The following is a 12,107-nucleotide window of genomic DNA, read 5'->3' as shown; positions in this document are numbered from 1 at the left end:
TATCTTATGTTCTTGTGAACTTAATCGCAGCTTCACTTTCTTCCACAGTCATCAGACTATTGAGCTTTATAGTTCAGTTACTAACATCCATCTGTAAAGCAGCGTTGCGAGATATAATTGAACTGTGTTCAGTTTCTGTTGACGTTGTCATGATCAACTCGCACTCAATGTTTTCAGATTCAATACGGTCTATTAACGTTTCCTCCCCGCTTCACTACATGTAAAAATAATGAGTCTTCCAAGCGTTCTCATTCATCTCAGCAAACCTCCTTCCCAAATTCTTGCTGAGACGCGTCTCACGAGTCTTCGATCTGTAATTATTTTGCTTCACTTCCCAAAGAAGCTGCCTAATCTGCGAAACTGTAACAAGCTCGCGTTCATTTCCGATTAGCGGGATGATATGTGTGTTTGTGCGTAAATAACTTTGCCTTCAAATCAGGGATTCATTCCGTTCCCAAACACAACAGTAGTCAGGGTGGCCGAGTGGTCTAAGGCGCCAGACTCAAGGTATGAAAATCCTTCCGACAAACGCGAGTGTTCTGGTCTCCAGCTGGGGTCGTGGGTTCGAATCCCACTCCTGACATCTTTTGTTGTTAAACATTTAATCCAAATGATGTTATTTCTGCAACAAAACGTAGGTTCTTAGTGTGGATTAGGAAAACGGTAGAATAGATTGTGTTTTTTGACACTGCTTATCACAGTACAACAGATCATCGTACACCGATTTTTGGGTGAGCGATTTATTCAGAAACAATCCCATGGAGAAGTATCTTGGCCCGTAACGTCGACTGTGTATTCTTTTTGACAGATGCTGCCTGGTCTGCTGAGGTCCTAGGATACTCATCTAATCAATATAGAATAGTGTTTAAAGTGAAATCATTGGCTGTCGGAATAGTCAATGGATGGGGACGTGAGTGTAAACTGTTCTTGCACCTGTCGGTGCGAGCCCTGATGCTCTTTTTACCTTCTACCTAATGGCAGCAGCGTAAAAAGAAAATGTCCTGGTTGGTGAGGACCTCTGGTGGTGGATGCAGTTTTCCGATGACAGCGTTATGCAGATGTGCTGAATGTTTTGTAGTGCTTTACCCGTGACGGACTGGGCCGAATCCACTAACCTTTTGAAGATTTTCCTTCAAAGGTAATGTTATTTCCGTGCTAAGTCCTGATGCAGGCAGACAATCCACTCTCTACTACACATCTGTAGACGTTCATCTAGGTTTTTGAGGCCATGGTGAATCCCTGAAGTCTCCTGATAAAGTAGAGGATATACTAATACCTACCAATTTAAAATTACTTCCTCCAATGAGAAATGGCTCATGGACCTGTGGTTTTCCCTCTCCTCAAGACCACAATCTGTCCTTGGTCTTGCCAACATTGAGTGATAGGGTGTTGTCACGTCTTCTTTAAAACTTCCCCTCTTAGTTGAAATGTATGCCCTATGATATAAGACATATCAGCTCTGGGATGGAGACAGCTTCTGTGTGCTCTACCTTTATCTATGCCTCCCAAAATCTAAGAGACGTCTATCAGATTCACACTCAGCCTTGCTGCTCCAGAGGGAAAAACAACACAAGATGGTTGAAGCTCTCGTTATTGCAAAACCAAACTGTCTAATTCAGGAATCATCTTGTTAAATCTCTTCTGCACACTCTCCAAAGCCTCGTCATCCTTTCTATGACAGATGACCTAAACTGTGTGCATTACCAGTTCCAGCGCGCTGTGCTGCTGTGAGCTTTAAATTCTCACATGCTGGAAAACCTGAGACAAGGCATCACTCCATTTTCATTTCAAATCCCACCATATAGTGAGTGTTTGTATGTATGCTCTCTCACCAATGTAGTCGTTCACTCTATTATGAAACACAGCTGCTCATGTGGGTTTGAAGAGAGTTGTCAGGGTGGCCGAGTGGTCTAAGGCGCCAGACTTAAGCCGAGAAAGTCGTTTAATAATAGACGCGAGTGTTCTGGTCTCCACCTGGAAAGGTGGGTTCGAATCCCACTCCTGACAACTGTTGTCTTTTACAATTGGTGTTTTGATAATGCAATCACTAATTTTATTGCAGCGATCAAAGCATGGATTGGGAGGATGAGAAAGACGCAAGAAAGATAAAGGTTTTGTTTTAGTCACAGCAGACAGCAGTACAATGGGTCACATTACATCGGATTTAGGCAGCCGAGTTTGAAGAGAAAGAGGATTCGGTGAAGAGTGTCTGTGTCACCGTCTCAGCCATGGCTATTTGTTGGACAGAATGACATCGGTTCCATTCAGACATGTTGTTGGTCGCTATAATGAAAAGGCATTTTACATCGTCGTTCTTAAGCATACCTGTACATCTGCCGCGGAGCTCAGTGTCGTGCGTTTAACGCCACTCTGCACTTGGGAATATCGGATTGATCATTCCGGACTGTATTATATTCCCTTTCTGTGGTTTAATAGGACACACTTTTTTTTTTTTTTTACAAAGCATATGTTTTAATACATACAGCGTGGAAAAGAACCTTCGGCCCAAGTGGTTCAAAGTTAAAAGCGGAAAGTAAATTCTGCATCACAGCAAATCTATATACATATATCACCATGTACAAAAATGAAATTCACCTTCCCGCGGATATCCAAGGAACACAATAAAATCGTTGAAGGACCGCAGTAACAGGACGGTCAAAACACCTGATGTGTATAACACAACAAACTGTGAGAAGTCAAACGAAATAATAATGATAATAACAACATTAATTGTTATTTTACGCAATAATCCTGGGCGACTACGAAGCCCACCAGAATTTCTTCAGATTTAAACACCCTCTCAGAGACAAACAAATGAATTACACCTTGATGGAGGATCGAACATGAACGATTTGAAATTATTCGCGTAAAGCTGAAACGTTTAATACAGGTAGTAAAAATGATTTCGAAAGTTATAAAAAATAAAATCTGGACAAGATAAGCGTATTAGATTAAACAAAAAGGAAATTACAATTGAGGTAGCACAATATAAAATAGAACAGCAGGATGCAATACAATTGATGGATGGACACCTTTACTTTACATCTTTATGATTTGGATGTTGGAATTGATGATTTTACGGGCAGGTTTGAGGACTAGATGAAGATAGGTGAAGGTGAAGAAACTCTGCAGGACGTAGAGAAGCTGCAAAAGGATTTGGACAGATTAGGAGAATGGGCAAAAAAGTAGCACATAGAACACACTGTCAGGGATTAACAGTGCTTCCGCACTTCGGCAAAATAAATAAAGTTCAGGCTATTTTCTGAACCTACAGAACAGTGGAAAATCTGAAGTGCAAAGGTACTTAAGAGTGTTCATGCTGAATTCCCTGAGGGGAATTTCTTAGTTAGCGAAAGTGGTCAGGAAGACGAATGAGATGTTAGCAAACATTGATGGAAGAATGTAATATAATCTTGAGGCATTAAAATGTACATGGTGTGGCCTTACTGTGAGTATTGTGAGCAGTTTGGAGGCCCTTGTCTTAGAAAGGATGTGCTATCATTGGAGACATTTCAAAGGTGGTTTAGAAATTAATTCAGGATGGAAAGACTGATAGCTGGAGCATTTGATGGCTCTCGGCCTCTACGCACGACAATTCAGAAGATTGAGTGTTTCTCTACTCACGGTCATCGGGAAGATTGAGTGTTTACCCTATTAATGTCCCTATTTGACCCTTCCTGACTACTAGAGGTTGTCTCCCCATATCTATCACTCGTGTGTTCCGGTGGCTTCAGCGGGTACTGAAAAGCATCTTGGAACTTTGCTGGAAGCAACCGGCAAGACTTCTCTCAGAAAGGCGTGTTCTCCGTTGCTCTAATAGTGCGGCAGGTACTATCGGAGAAATCAAAATCAGAACTGTCAGTAGAAAATACTTCTTCGCATTCCAACATTTTCTCAGTTTAATCCCCTTTTGTATTCCTCGAGCACGCCGGTAAATGCAGGGATTTCCGTTACTCTAGCTAAGCCCAGTACAGAAGTTGATAGGTTTAGACTGGGTGTAGCTCACAGTTCCTCCTTTCCGTTCATCATACTACTTGGCAGGAACTGGCACCTTCTCAAAAGCAGCTCTGTACACAGGATGAATGGACAAGGGGTTCAAAATGATCTTTCCATTTCTCTCCCGCATGCTCCCAGGAGCCTTCTCACATTGGCAGTATTTGTTCCCACAAGAATAGAAGCTCCATCCTTCTCAATCGGATCCGGGTAGAGCAAGACTAGTGTGTCAATAATCTCAGTTACTCCAACATCTGCTCCGTAAACACCAGCTTCAACAACACGTAACCATTGTATGGATACTCACCGGTACTAAGCCCCGGAATCTCAGGGGCACTCAGTGACGACAATGGTAAGTGCGCCCGATGCCGGTCGGAACAGGATCTACAAAGCAGAGTAATTTCAGAACCTGTGTCCACTGTGGCTCTAGCATAAGCACCTTCAGTCCGTAGAGATACACCAGAGTATAGTCTCACTAGCCCTTCAGGAAGAGTGTTTTGTACTTTAGTACTGTTTCCTTTGATACACTAATCCTCTCCGTGACGTCAGCCTGTTCCTTTACTGGGTCCCTCCGTAGCTTGATCTCTTTTCGTCGCTGTTTGATTAACCGCTGAATTGTTTTCTGAAGGTTTTCCTGTCCTTCACACCCCCGCTTCTCCACATTTGTAACAGAAAAGTTTGGAGGGCTGTCAGATGTTAAATCGGAGCATTGGTAGGATGCAAAACTGGGCTGAGAAATAGCAGATGGGATTTAACCCAGATCGGTGTGACGTAGTTCATTTTGGTCGGTGAAATATAATGGCAGAGTATAGTATTAATGGTAAGACTCATGGCAGTGTGGAGGACAAGAGGGATTTGTGGGTCCGAGTCAATGGGGCACTCAACACTGCTGTGAAGGATGATTGGCATTCAGAAAACACACGGCACATTAGCCTTCATCAATCGTGGGGTTGAGCTGAGGAGCTGAGAGGTCATGTTGCGCCTACTGGTCACACCTCACTTGGAGTACTGTGCTTAGTCCTGGTTGCCTCACTATAGGAAGAATCTGGAAACCATAGAAAGTGTGCAGAGGAGATTTACAAGGATGTTGCCTGGATTGGGGAGCCTGCCGTATGAGAATAGGTTGAGTGAACTCCGCCTTTTCTCCTTGGAGCGACGGAGGAGGAGAGGTGACCTGATGGACGTAAGAACATAATGAGAAGCATTGATTGTGTGGATAGTCAGAGGCTTTTTTTCCCAGGGCTGGAATGGCTAGCACGAGAGGGCATAGGTTTAAGATGCTTGGAAGTAGGTACAGAGGAAATGTCAGGGGTAAGATCTTTACGCAGGGAGTGTCGAGTTGTGTAATGGGCTGCCGACGACGGTGGTGATGCAGATACGATAGGGTCTTTTAAGAGACTACTGGACAGGTACATGAAGTTCAGAGAAACAGAGGGCTATGGGTAACCCGAGGTAATTTCTAAGATAAGAACATATTCGGCACAGCTTTGTGGGCCGAAGCACCTATACTGTGCAATAGATATTTGTTTCTATCTATGTTTCTAAGCTACATAGCGGAGGAAGTAAGTAAGATCGCCATGTCAGTCTTCAAAAGTGAAGAAACCTGGATTTTGCCCCACATTCAGGAGATTCAGTGGACACAGGTGAGGGCCGATGTCAGTAAATAAGAAGACGTTGTTGGGGATGCCGAAACTCCCCAACGGGAGTAAATCACCTGGACCAACTTGCTACTGTCCAGAGTTCTGAGGGAGGACATGAATAGTAGTGAGCTTTTCAGAAACACTGGAGTCATGGAGACTCCTAAGGGATTGGAAATTGGTAAATGTGATCCATGCCTAAGAAGCTGGGGAACTAATGAGCATTTAACCTGACCGACGTGATTGATAACATTTTTGAGTCATTATTCAGGGTAAAATTCTGTTGTCAGGAAAGAGCAGAGAACGGAACCCAATGCACTGTTACCTTACAGGGGTTGGACATTGTCTACTAGAACCTACGGCAGCCGTTCACAACGGTCCTTCCTATTGTAGGAGCAGCCTGAAGAGATTGGCTTCTGTCTGTCACCTCGTCGTCAGTAAGAACCGCCAACATTCACTGTAGCCCCTCTGGTTCTTTTGTCGCCCGGCTCACAGTCACAGTGTTATACGACTGTTTACCCTTCCGCCGTCTCACCAAGGTGACCTGACACCCCGTTCGGGATAGTGGAGAAGATAATGAACTCGGGACTCCGTATGCTCCAGTTACCTGTCACTGCTGCTCCTCATCTCACTCAGACCTAATTCTTGAACCTTTCTGGAGGATTTCAGAGTCACCAGCGGGACGCAGCCCGCCGTCCGTCTGCGCGCGTTGCAACTTGTAGGACTCAGCGTCAATTTCAACACTTTGAACAAACCGCTTTCTTCTATTTCAGCCAGCATCGGACAGAGTCCGGTAGAGTTCCCTTGAACACAACTTCTTTCTCCCTACATGCCCTGCTGGACGAGCTGGACATTCACAACACCGCTCATCTACTGTCAGGTCTTTGCCACAGTCTGAACTGCCTTTCTCATCTTTCCTGCAACTCCGGTATTTCTTTAACAGTCTCCCCGTATACCTGCTCTCGTTAAGCCATCACGCGGATCTTCCTTCTGCAGGACTGCCCTTCTATCCTATCACCCGTCCAGTCCCACTGTCACTTACTGGCTGCAGGAACGTTTAATCAGGACAGTTAGGAATTGGATTCGACTGAAGTACATGAAGAAAATAAAATATCGGAGGGCCTGTGTGAAAAGAGCGATGCTTAGCGGCACGGGAAGTGTCACCAATAGGGGACAGAGAATGGGAGATGAGACATGGATTAGATCTCCGGTGAGTTATTAAACAGGGCGGAAGGATCAGCATATGAACTGGGCTGAAGATTTGGCTTTGGATGGTCACGTGAGATCTCTACAGTGCACTTGTGCGATTCAGGCTGACAACAGAAGACCAGGACGAACAGGAATTAAGACATAAAAGGATAAGCGAGAGCTTAGAATGTATCAATTGGAAATTATGCTGGAGAGGTTGGAATGAGGACCACCGAATTGGCGAATGAGTGCATGCATCTTCACTGTGAAGGACAAATTGACAAAAATTCAAGCCGAGTGTGCCGGTCAGACTACCAAGTAACCTCCATTTTGTAAAACGGCTGGGAGAAAAGGCCATCCGTCCCATTTAATACTGATCGCACCAGAGAACCAACTTTACCCCTAGGCGTGTCACCTACCGCATGCAGAGAGTCACGAAGTAGATGTAATTGTTAAAGGGAGCATTCTGCTTCATGAGCGTTTGAAGTCATTTGCCTGGCTTAGGATATCCCTACGAAGCTTCCCGGCGAACATATCCACACTCGGGAAACGAGCTATAAATACTTGAAAGATGCAACTACCGTCTAAATGGGAACAGGGCATTTCCGATACATCACTCCTCCTCTCCTGACCCTGCTCTGCCATTCCATCACGTGAGATCCCCTTCCGTTTCCGATCACTCGAACCCCACACTCGAGATCAGTGACACATTCCCCTGCAGTACCTACACCTCCTCCCTCATCAGCATCCCTGGACATGGACAACACTGCCATCCAAAGCGGGCGTTGAACAATATATGCTCATAAACCACTAAACCACTCATTCACCCAGATTCCCTGCATTCACTCCTCCTCCTCTGGCATCAGATTCAGATTCAGATCAATCCACTTATCATCCGTTGACTCCCTTTTGCCAATCCTGACCCATGTTTCCGCAAAGAATTCCAATCTACTTGTCAGGAATGATTTCCCCTGAGAGGACGCAATCTGAGTTCACCCTATTTCATTCTGTGCCATTCAATACCCCCAAAACTGGTCCTTGATAGCTGATACCAAAAGCGTACTGATGTGCAGAATTTCCCAACCTCATGGAAACCATTACTCCGTGCTGAGAGATCTCCGGACCTTAACATCCCACAGCTGGGCCGCTGCCAGTTCTTCCTCCCGCACTCGAGCTCGTAACCGGCTTCGATAGCTGAGACGCTGATAAAGAAATAATCATCAACACATACAGCAGGCCTGGATATTCTCACTCCTCACGCACCTGTCGGGTCGAAGATAACACAAAAAAAAAACAGAAAACATGCAGCCAGTCTGGAGGACTATTTCACTGAGCTTTTACAGGCAACTTGAATGGTCCCCGGTATAACAAGATGTGACGTTGTACCATATGACTACCTGCAGCCCACTTTCTCTGTGACCATACTGCTTTGTTGCACTGTGTTAATGTTCTGCCTCGACTAATAAATACAAGCATTCCATTTGACTTCTTCACCGCCCTATCAGTCGATGCAGCCACATTCAGGGAGCGATGAACTTGGACACCAAGATGTCTCTGTCTATCAACACTCTTAAGGGTCTTGTATTTAGCAGTGTACCCGCTCTTTACATTTGACCTACCAGGATGCCAAGATGACCGTCACAACTCAAATCTCACTGAGTATTTTTCTAGCCCTGTTGAATTTACTGCCAAGTGCACAGGTACAGATGCTGAGAAACACCAAGTTGAATTTATTGCCAAGTGCACAGGTACAGGTGCTGAGAAACACCAGGTTGAATTTATTGCCAAGTGCATAGGTACAGGTGCTGAGAAACACCAGGTTGAATTTATTGCCAGGTGCACAGGTACAGGTGCTGAGAAACACCAAGTTGAATTTATTGCCAGGTGCACAGGTACAGGTACTGAGAAACACCAAGTAGCATCAGCATCGCGGGCAAGTACATTCAGATAAGACAAAGAACATAAATTATGCAATTCTCTGTCATTACCAATATAGAATTACATATTATATGTATAGCAATAGACTTGGAAATGTTGAATTCGGCCCCTCGGCCAAATTGTTGACAGAATTTGGAAACAACAGGGCTCCAAGCCCCGGTTCCTACAACACCCACTGGGAAATCCTGCAGGCCCCAAAAGGGTTTGACTATTCCTTCTCTTTATACACACAGACAACAGGTACAGGAACAGTCCATTCGGCCACTTCAGCCCGTCCTCTCATTCAATAAGACCCCGGGCCGTTCCATCGACCCGCAAATCCTCTCCTTTACACACTTTCCACAGACCATTAGCCCCACTTACAGGTCAAAATTCTGCTGGCGTTTGCCTACCAATGTGGTGAATCCCTCTGCTCGCAATTACCGTGGGATCGGTCATTTCTACAGATGAGGTCCTCGCTGTCCACCCCACCGTCCCGCACGGGGACAAACCTCCTGTCACACAATTTTATTCTTTCAATAATATCCCCCTTCCCCCCTTCTGTCGGGAACCCTTCCCGGGGAGCCGGCACCCAGCCAATGGGCCGAGCGGCTTCCTCCTACTTCCCAGCGATACATCAGATTTGGCCGCAGGAAACCGCTTCACAAACGTCTCCTACCCCTCCTCCTCCCTCAACATCTCTCGGAAGGAAATGGAAATAAATCAAAAGCAGGGCATTTACTTTGAGATTTGTTCCGCATTGTGGATAGTGCGGAGAGATGTCAGAGGTTACAGTGGGGCATTGATAGGATGCAAAACTGGGCTGATAAGTGGCATATGGAGTTCAACCCAAATAAGTGTGAGGCCTTCATTAATCGTGGGATTGTGTTTAGGACCCGAGAGTTAATGTTACAGCTATCTAGGGCACTGGTCAGACCCCACTTGGAGTACTGTGCTCAGTTCTGGTCGTCTCACAACAGGAAGAATGTCGAAAACATGAAAAGAGTGCAGAGGAAATTTACAAGGATGATGTCTGGATATGGGAGCATACCGTATGAGAATATGTTGAGGGAACTCGGCCTTTTTACCTTGGATCGATGCAGGATGAGAGATGACCTCACAGAGGTGTATAAGATTATGAGAGGCATGAATCGTGTAGATAGTCAGAGGCTTTTTCCCGGGGCTGAAATGGCTAACACGACAGGGCACAACTTCACGGTGCTTAAAGTAGGTACGGTGTAGATGTAAGGGGTAAGTTTTTTTTTTTGAGACGCAGAGAATGGAGAATGCGTCGAATGGTCTGCCGGCGACGGTGGTGGAAGCGGATACAATATGGTCATTTAAGAGACTCCTGGACAGTTACATGACTCTCAAAAAAATAGAGGGCTATGTGTAACCCGAGGTGATTTCTAAGGTAAGAACATGTTTGGCACAGCTTTGTGGGCTGAAGGGTCTGTATTCTGCTCTAGGTTCTCTATGTTTCTTTGTTTCTATGCTGATATGAATAATTACACATCACATCCGTGAAATCTGTGTATGTGGCTGCTCCGTGGCAATACTCAGTCTTTGAACTTAGAGCTGCGGCATTTTTCCACCAGGTGAGTCTCGGCTGAGATATTGCCCAAGAAGTTTGATGTGCTTATCTTCCAGCAGCCCGATATTTACATCAGAGTCAATAGTATAAAATTAAACTGTTTGTTCAAGTGACTGTGGTGAAGAAAATTAGTCAGGGGTACAATCGTATCTCTAGAGGCCGATCCTCTGTATATACCAGCGCCGTTTCGAATGCATAAAGCTCAGAGTGTCAGACGGAGCTGTGAATTCAGGATTCACACATTCTCACTGAAATGGTGTATCCAGTTATCTGGCGAATAGAAGACGTCTACTATCCTTTTATTTCAGCTTTTGGAATTCCCGGTAAGCCGCAGTGTCAGTTGTCGTTGGTGGGAAATGAAGCTTAATTCCAATCTCGTTTTTGTTTCTGTCGCTGGTTTCCACTGTCACATGCCAAGGCCTAATATTCCAATTTTCAGGAACGGCATGTAACCATACGGACTGTGGAATGTGGGACCTGGATCTAAAGATCGCTGCCGAAATGTAGAGATTCCGCCAACAATTGTGTAATTGAAACGGTCGGGCAGCGCTCTTCCAGCTGTTTGTGTTCAATAATGTTGCTTGGGTCTCTGTGATTCTGAACTTCTGAATATTGTCCCGCAGTGATACACAAATTGATCGTCTGTATTTGTATGTGACCAGTTCGCTGAGTTAGGACTAAAACCAAACTATCGACTGTTAGTAACACTTCAGCAAATGTGAGGAATTCCACATGGTGTGTGATATGACTGAATGTGAAACAGTTGATGGACAGCACAATGAAGTCGTTGCTGAGCAATTAACACCATCGGCGTGTTGTTTCATAGTTATGAACTGAAATGAAATATCTTTATTGTCATTGCATGGTACAATTTGTCATGCACCAATACAGCGAAAATGAGTTTGCAACTCTCATACTCAATGCTCTAAAACAACAAATAAGATAAATAAACAATAAATAAAATCAAGTAACCAGCCAGTACAAGCAATGTCCAGCAGTGCAAAAACACAACTCAGATGCATGACAGCCATAAAACCATATTAAAGTAGCAATATAACAAATTTATGGATGATACTTGATCGATTGGTTCAGAACAATTATAGCTCTGGGGAAAAAGCTATTTTTCAGTCTGGAAGTGCGGGGCATAGAAAATCTTATAACGTCTGCCAGATGGAAGAAATTCAAGCAGATGACTACATGGGTGTGTATTGTCCTTACAGATTCTTGTAGCTTTCCTTAAGCAGCGAGATCTGTAGGTGTCCTCCAGGGCTGGGAGCTGTGTCCCAATGATCTTCTAGTGCGCTAGAGACGACCCGCTGAAGTGCTTTCTATCAGCTGCTGTACAACTGAGATACCACACAGAGATGCAGCATGTTAAGATGCTCTGTATGGTGCAGCGGTAAAAGACCACAGGCATCTGTTCAGGTAGACCAGCTTTCTTCAGCGTCCTGATGAAAAAAAAACAAGCGTTGCTGTGCTTTCTTAACTATTATAGTGGTGTTAGTAGACCATGTAAGGTCTTCTTAGATACATATTCCCAGAAACCTGAAACTGGACACTCTCTCCACTTTGTCTCCGTTAATGTAGACTGGAGCGTATTCGTCATCCCGTGACTTTCCAAAATTGATAATTAGCTCCTTTGTCTTTGCTGTATTAAGAGACAGGTTGCTCCCTGAGCACCAGCTCACTAAGTTCTGTACCTCCGCTCTGTACGCTGATTCATCCCTTTTGGAGATCAACCCGATCACTGTTGTGTTGTCTGCGAATTTGACGATGGT

General features: G+C 44.7%; 2 non-coding genes across 2 annotated transcripts; both read left to right on the top strand.

Annotated features, from left to right (window-relative positions):
* Positions 1-469: 469 nt before the first annotated feature.
* On the top strand, positions 470-583 carry trnal-caa (transfer RNA leucine (anticodon CAA)). Its single transcript has 2 exons — positions 470-507; positions 538-583. It is a non-coding gene; the product is annotated as a tRNA-Leu (tRNA).
* A 1,308-nt stretch (positions 584-1,891) lies between these two features.
* Positions 1,892-2,007, top strand: trnal-uaa (transfer RNA leucine (anticodon UAA)). Its single transcript has 2 exons — positions 1,892-1,929; positions 1,973-2,007. It is a non-coding gene; the product is annotated as a tRNA-Leu (tRNA).
* Positions 2,008-12,107: the final 10,100 nt, after the last annotated feature.

Source organism: Mobula birostris, chromosome 13 (genome assembly GCF_030028105.1).
Source record: "Mobula birostris isolate sMobBir1 chromosome 13, sMobBir1.hap1, whole genome shotgun sequence".
NCBI classification, from domain to species: Eukaryota; Metazoa; Chordata; class Chondrichthyes; order Myliobatiformes; family Myliobatidae; genus Mobula; species Mobula birostris.
The sequence above is the reverse complement of the archived record's forward strand: the minus strand, read 5'-3'. Positions and strand labels throughout refer to the sequence as shown.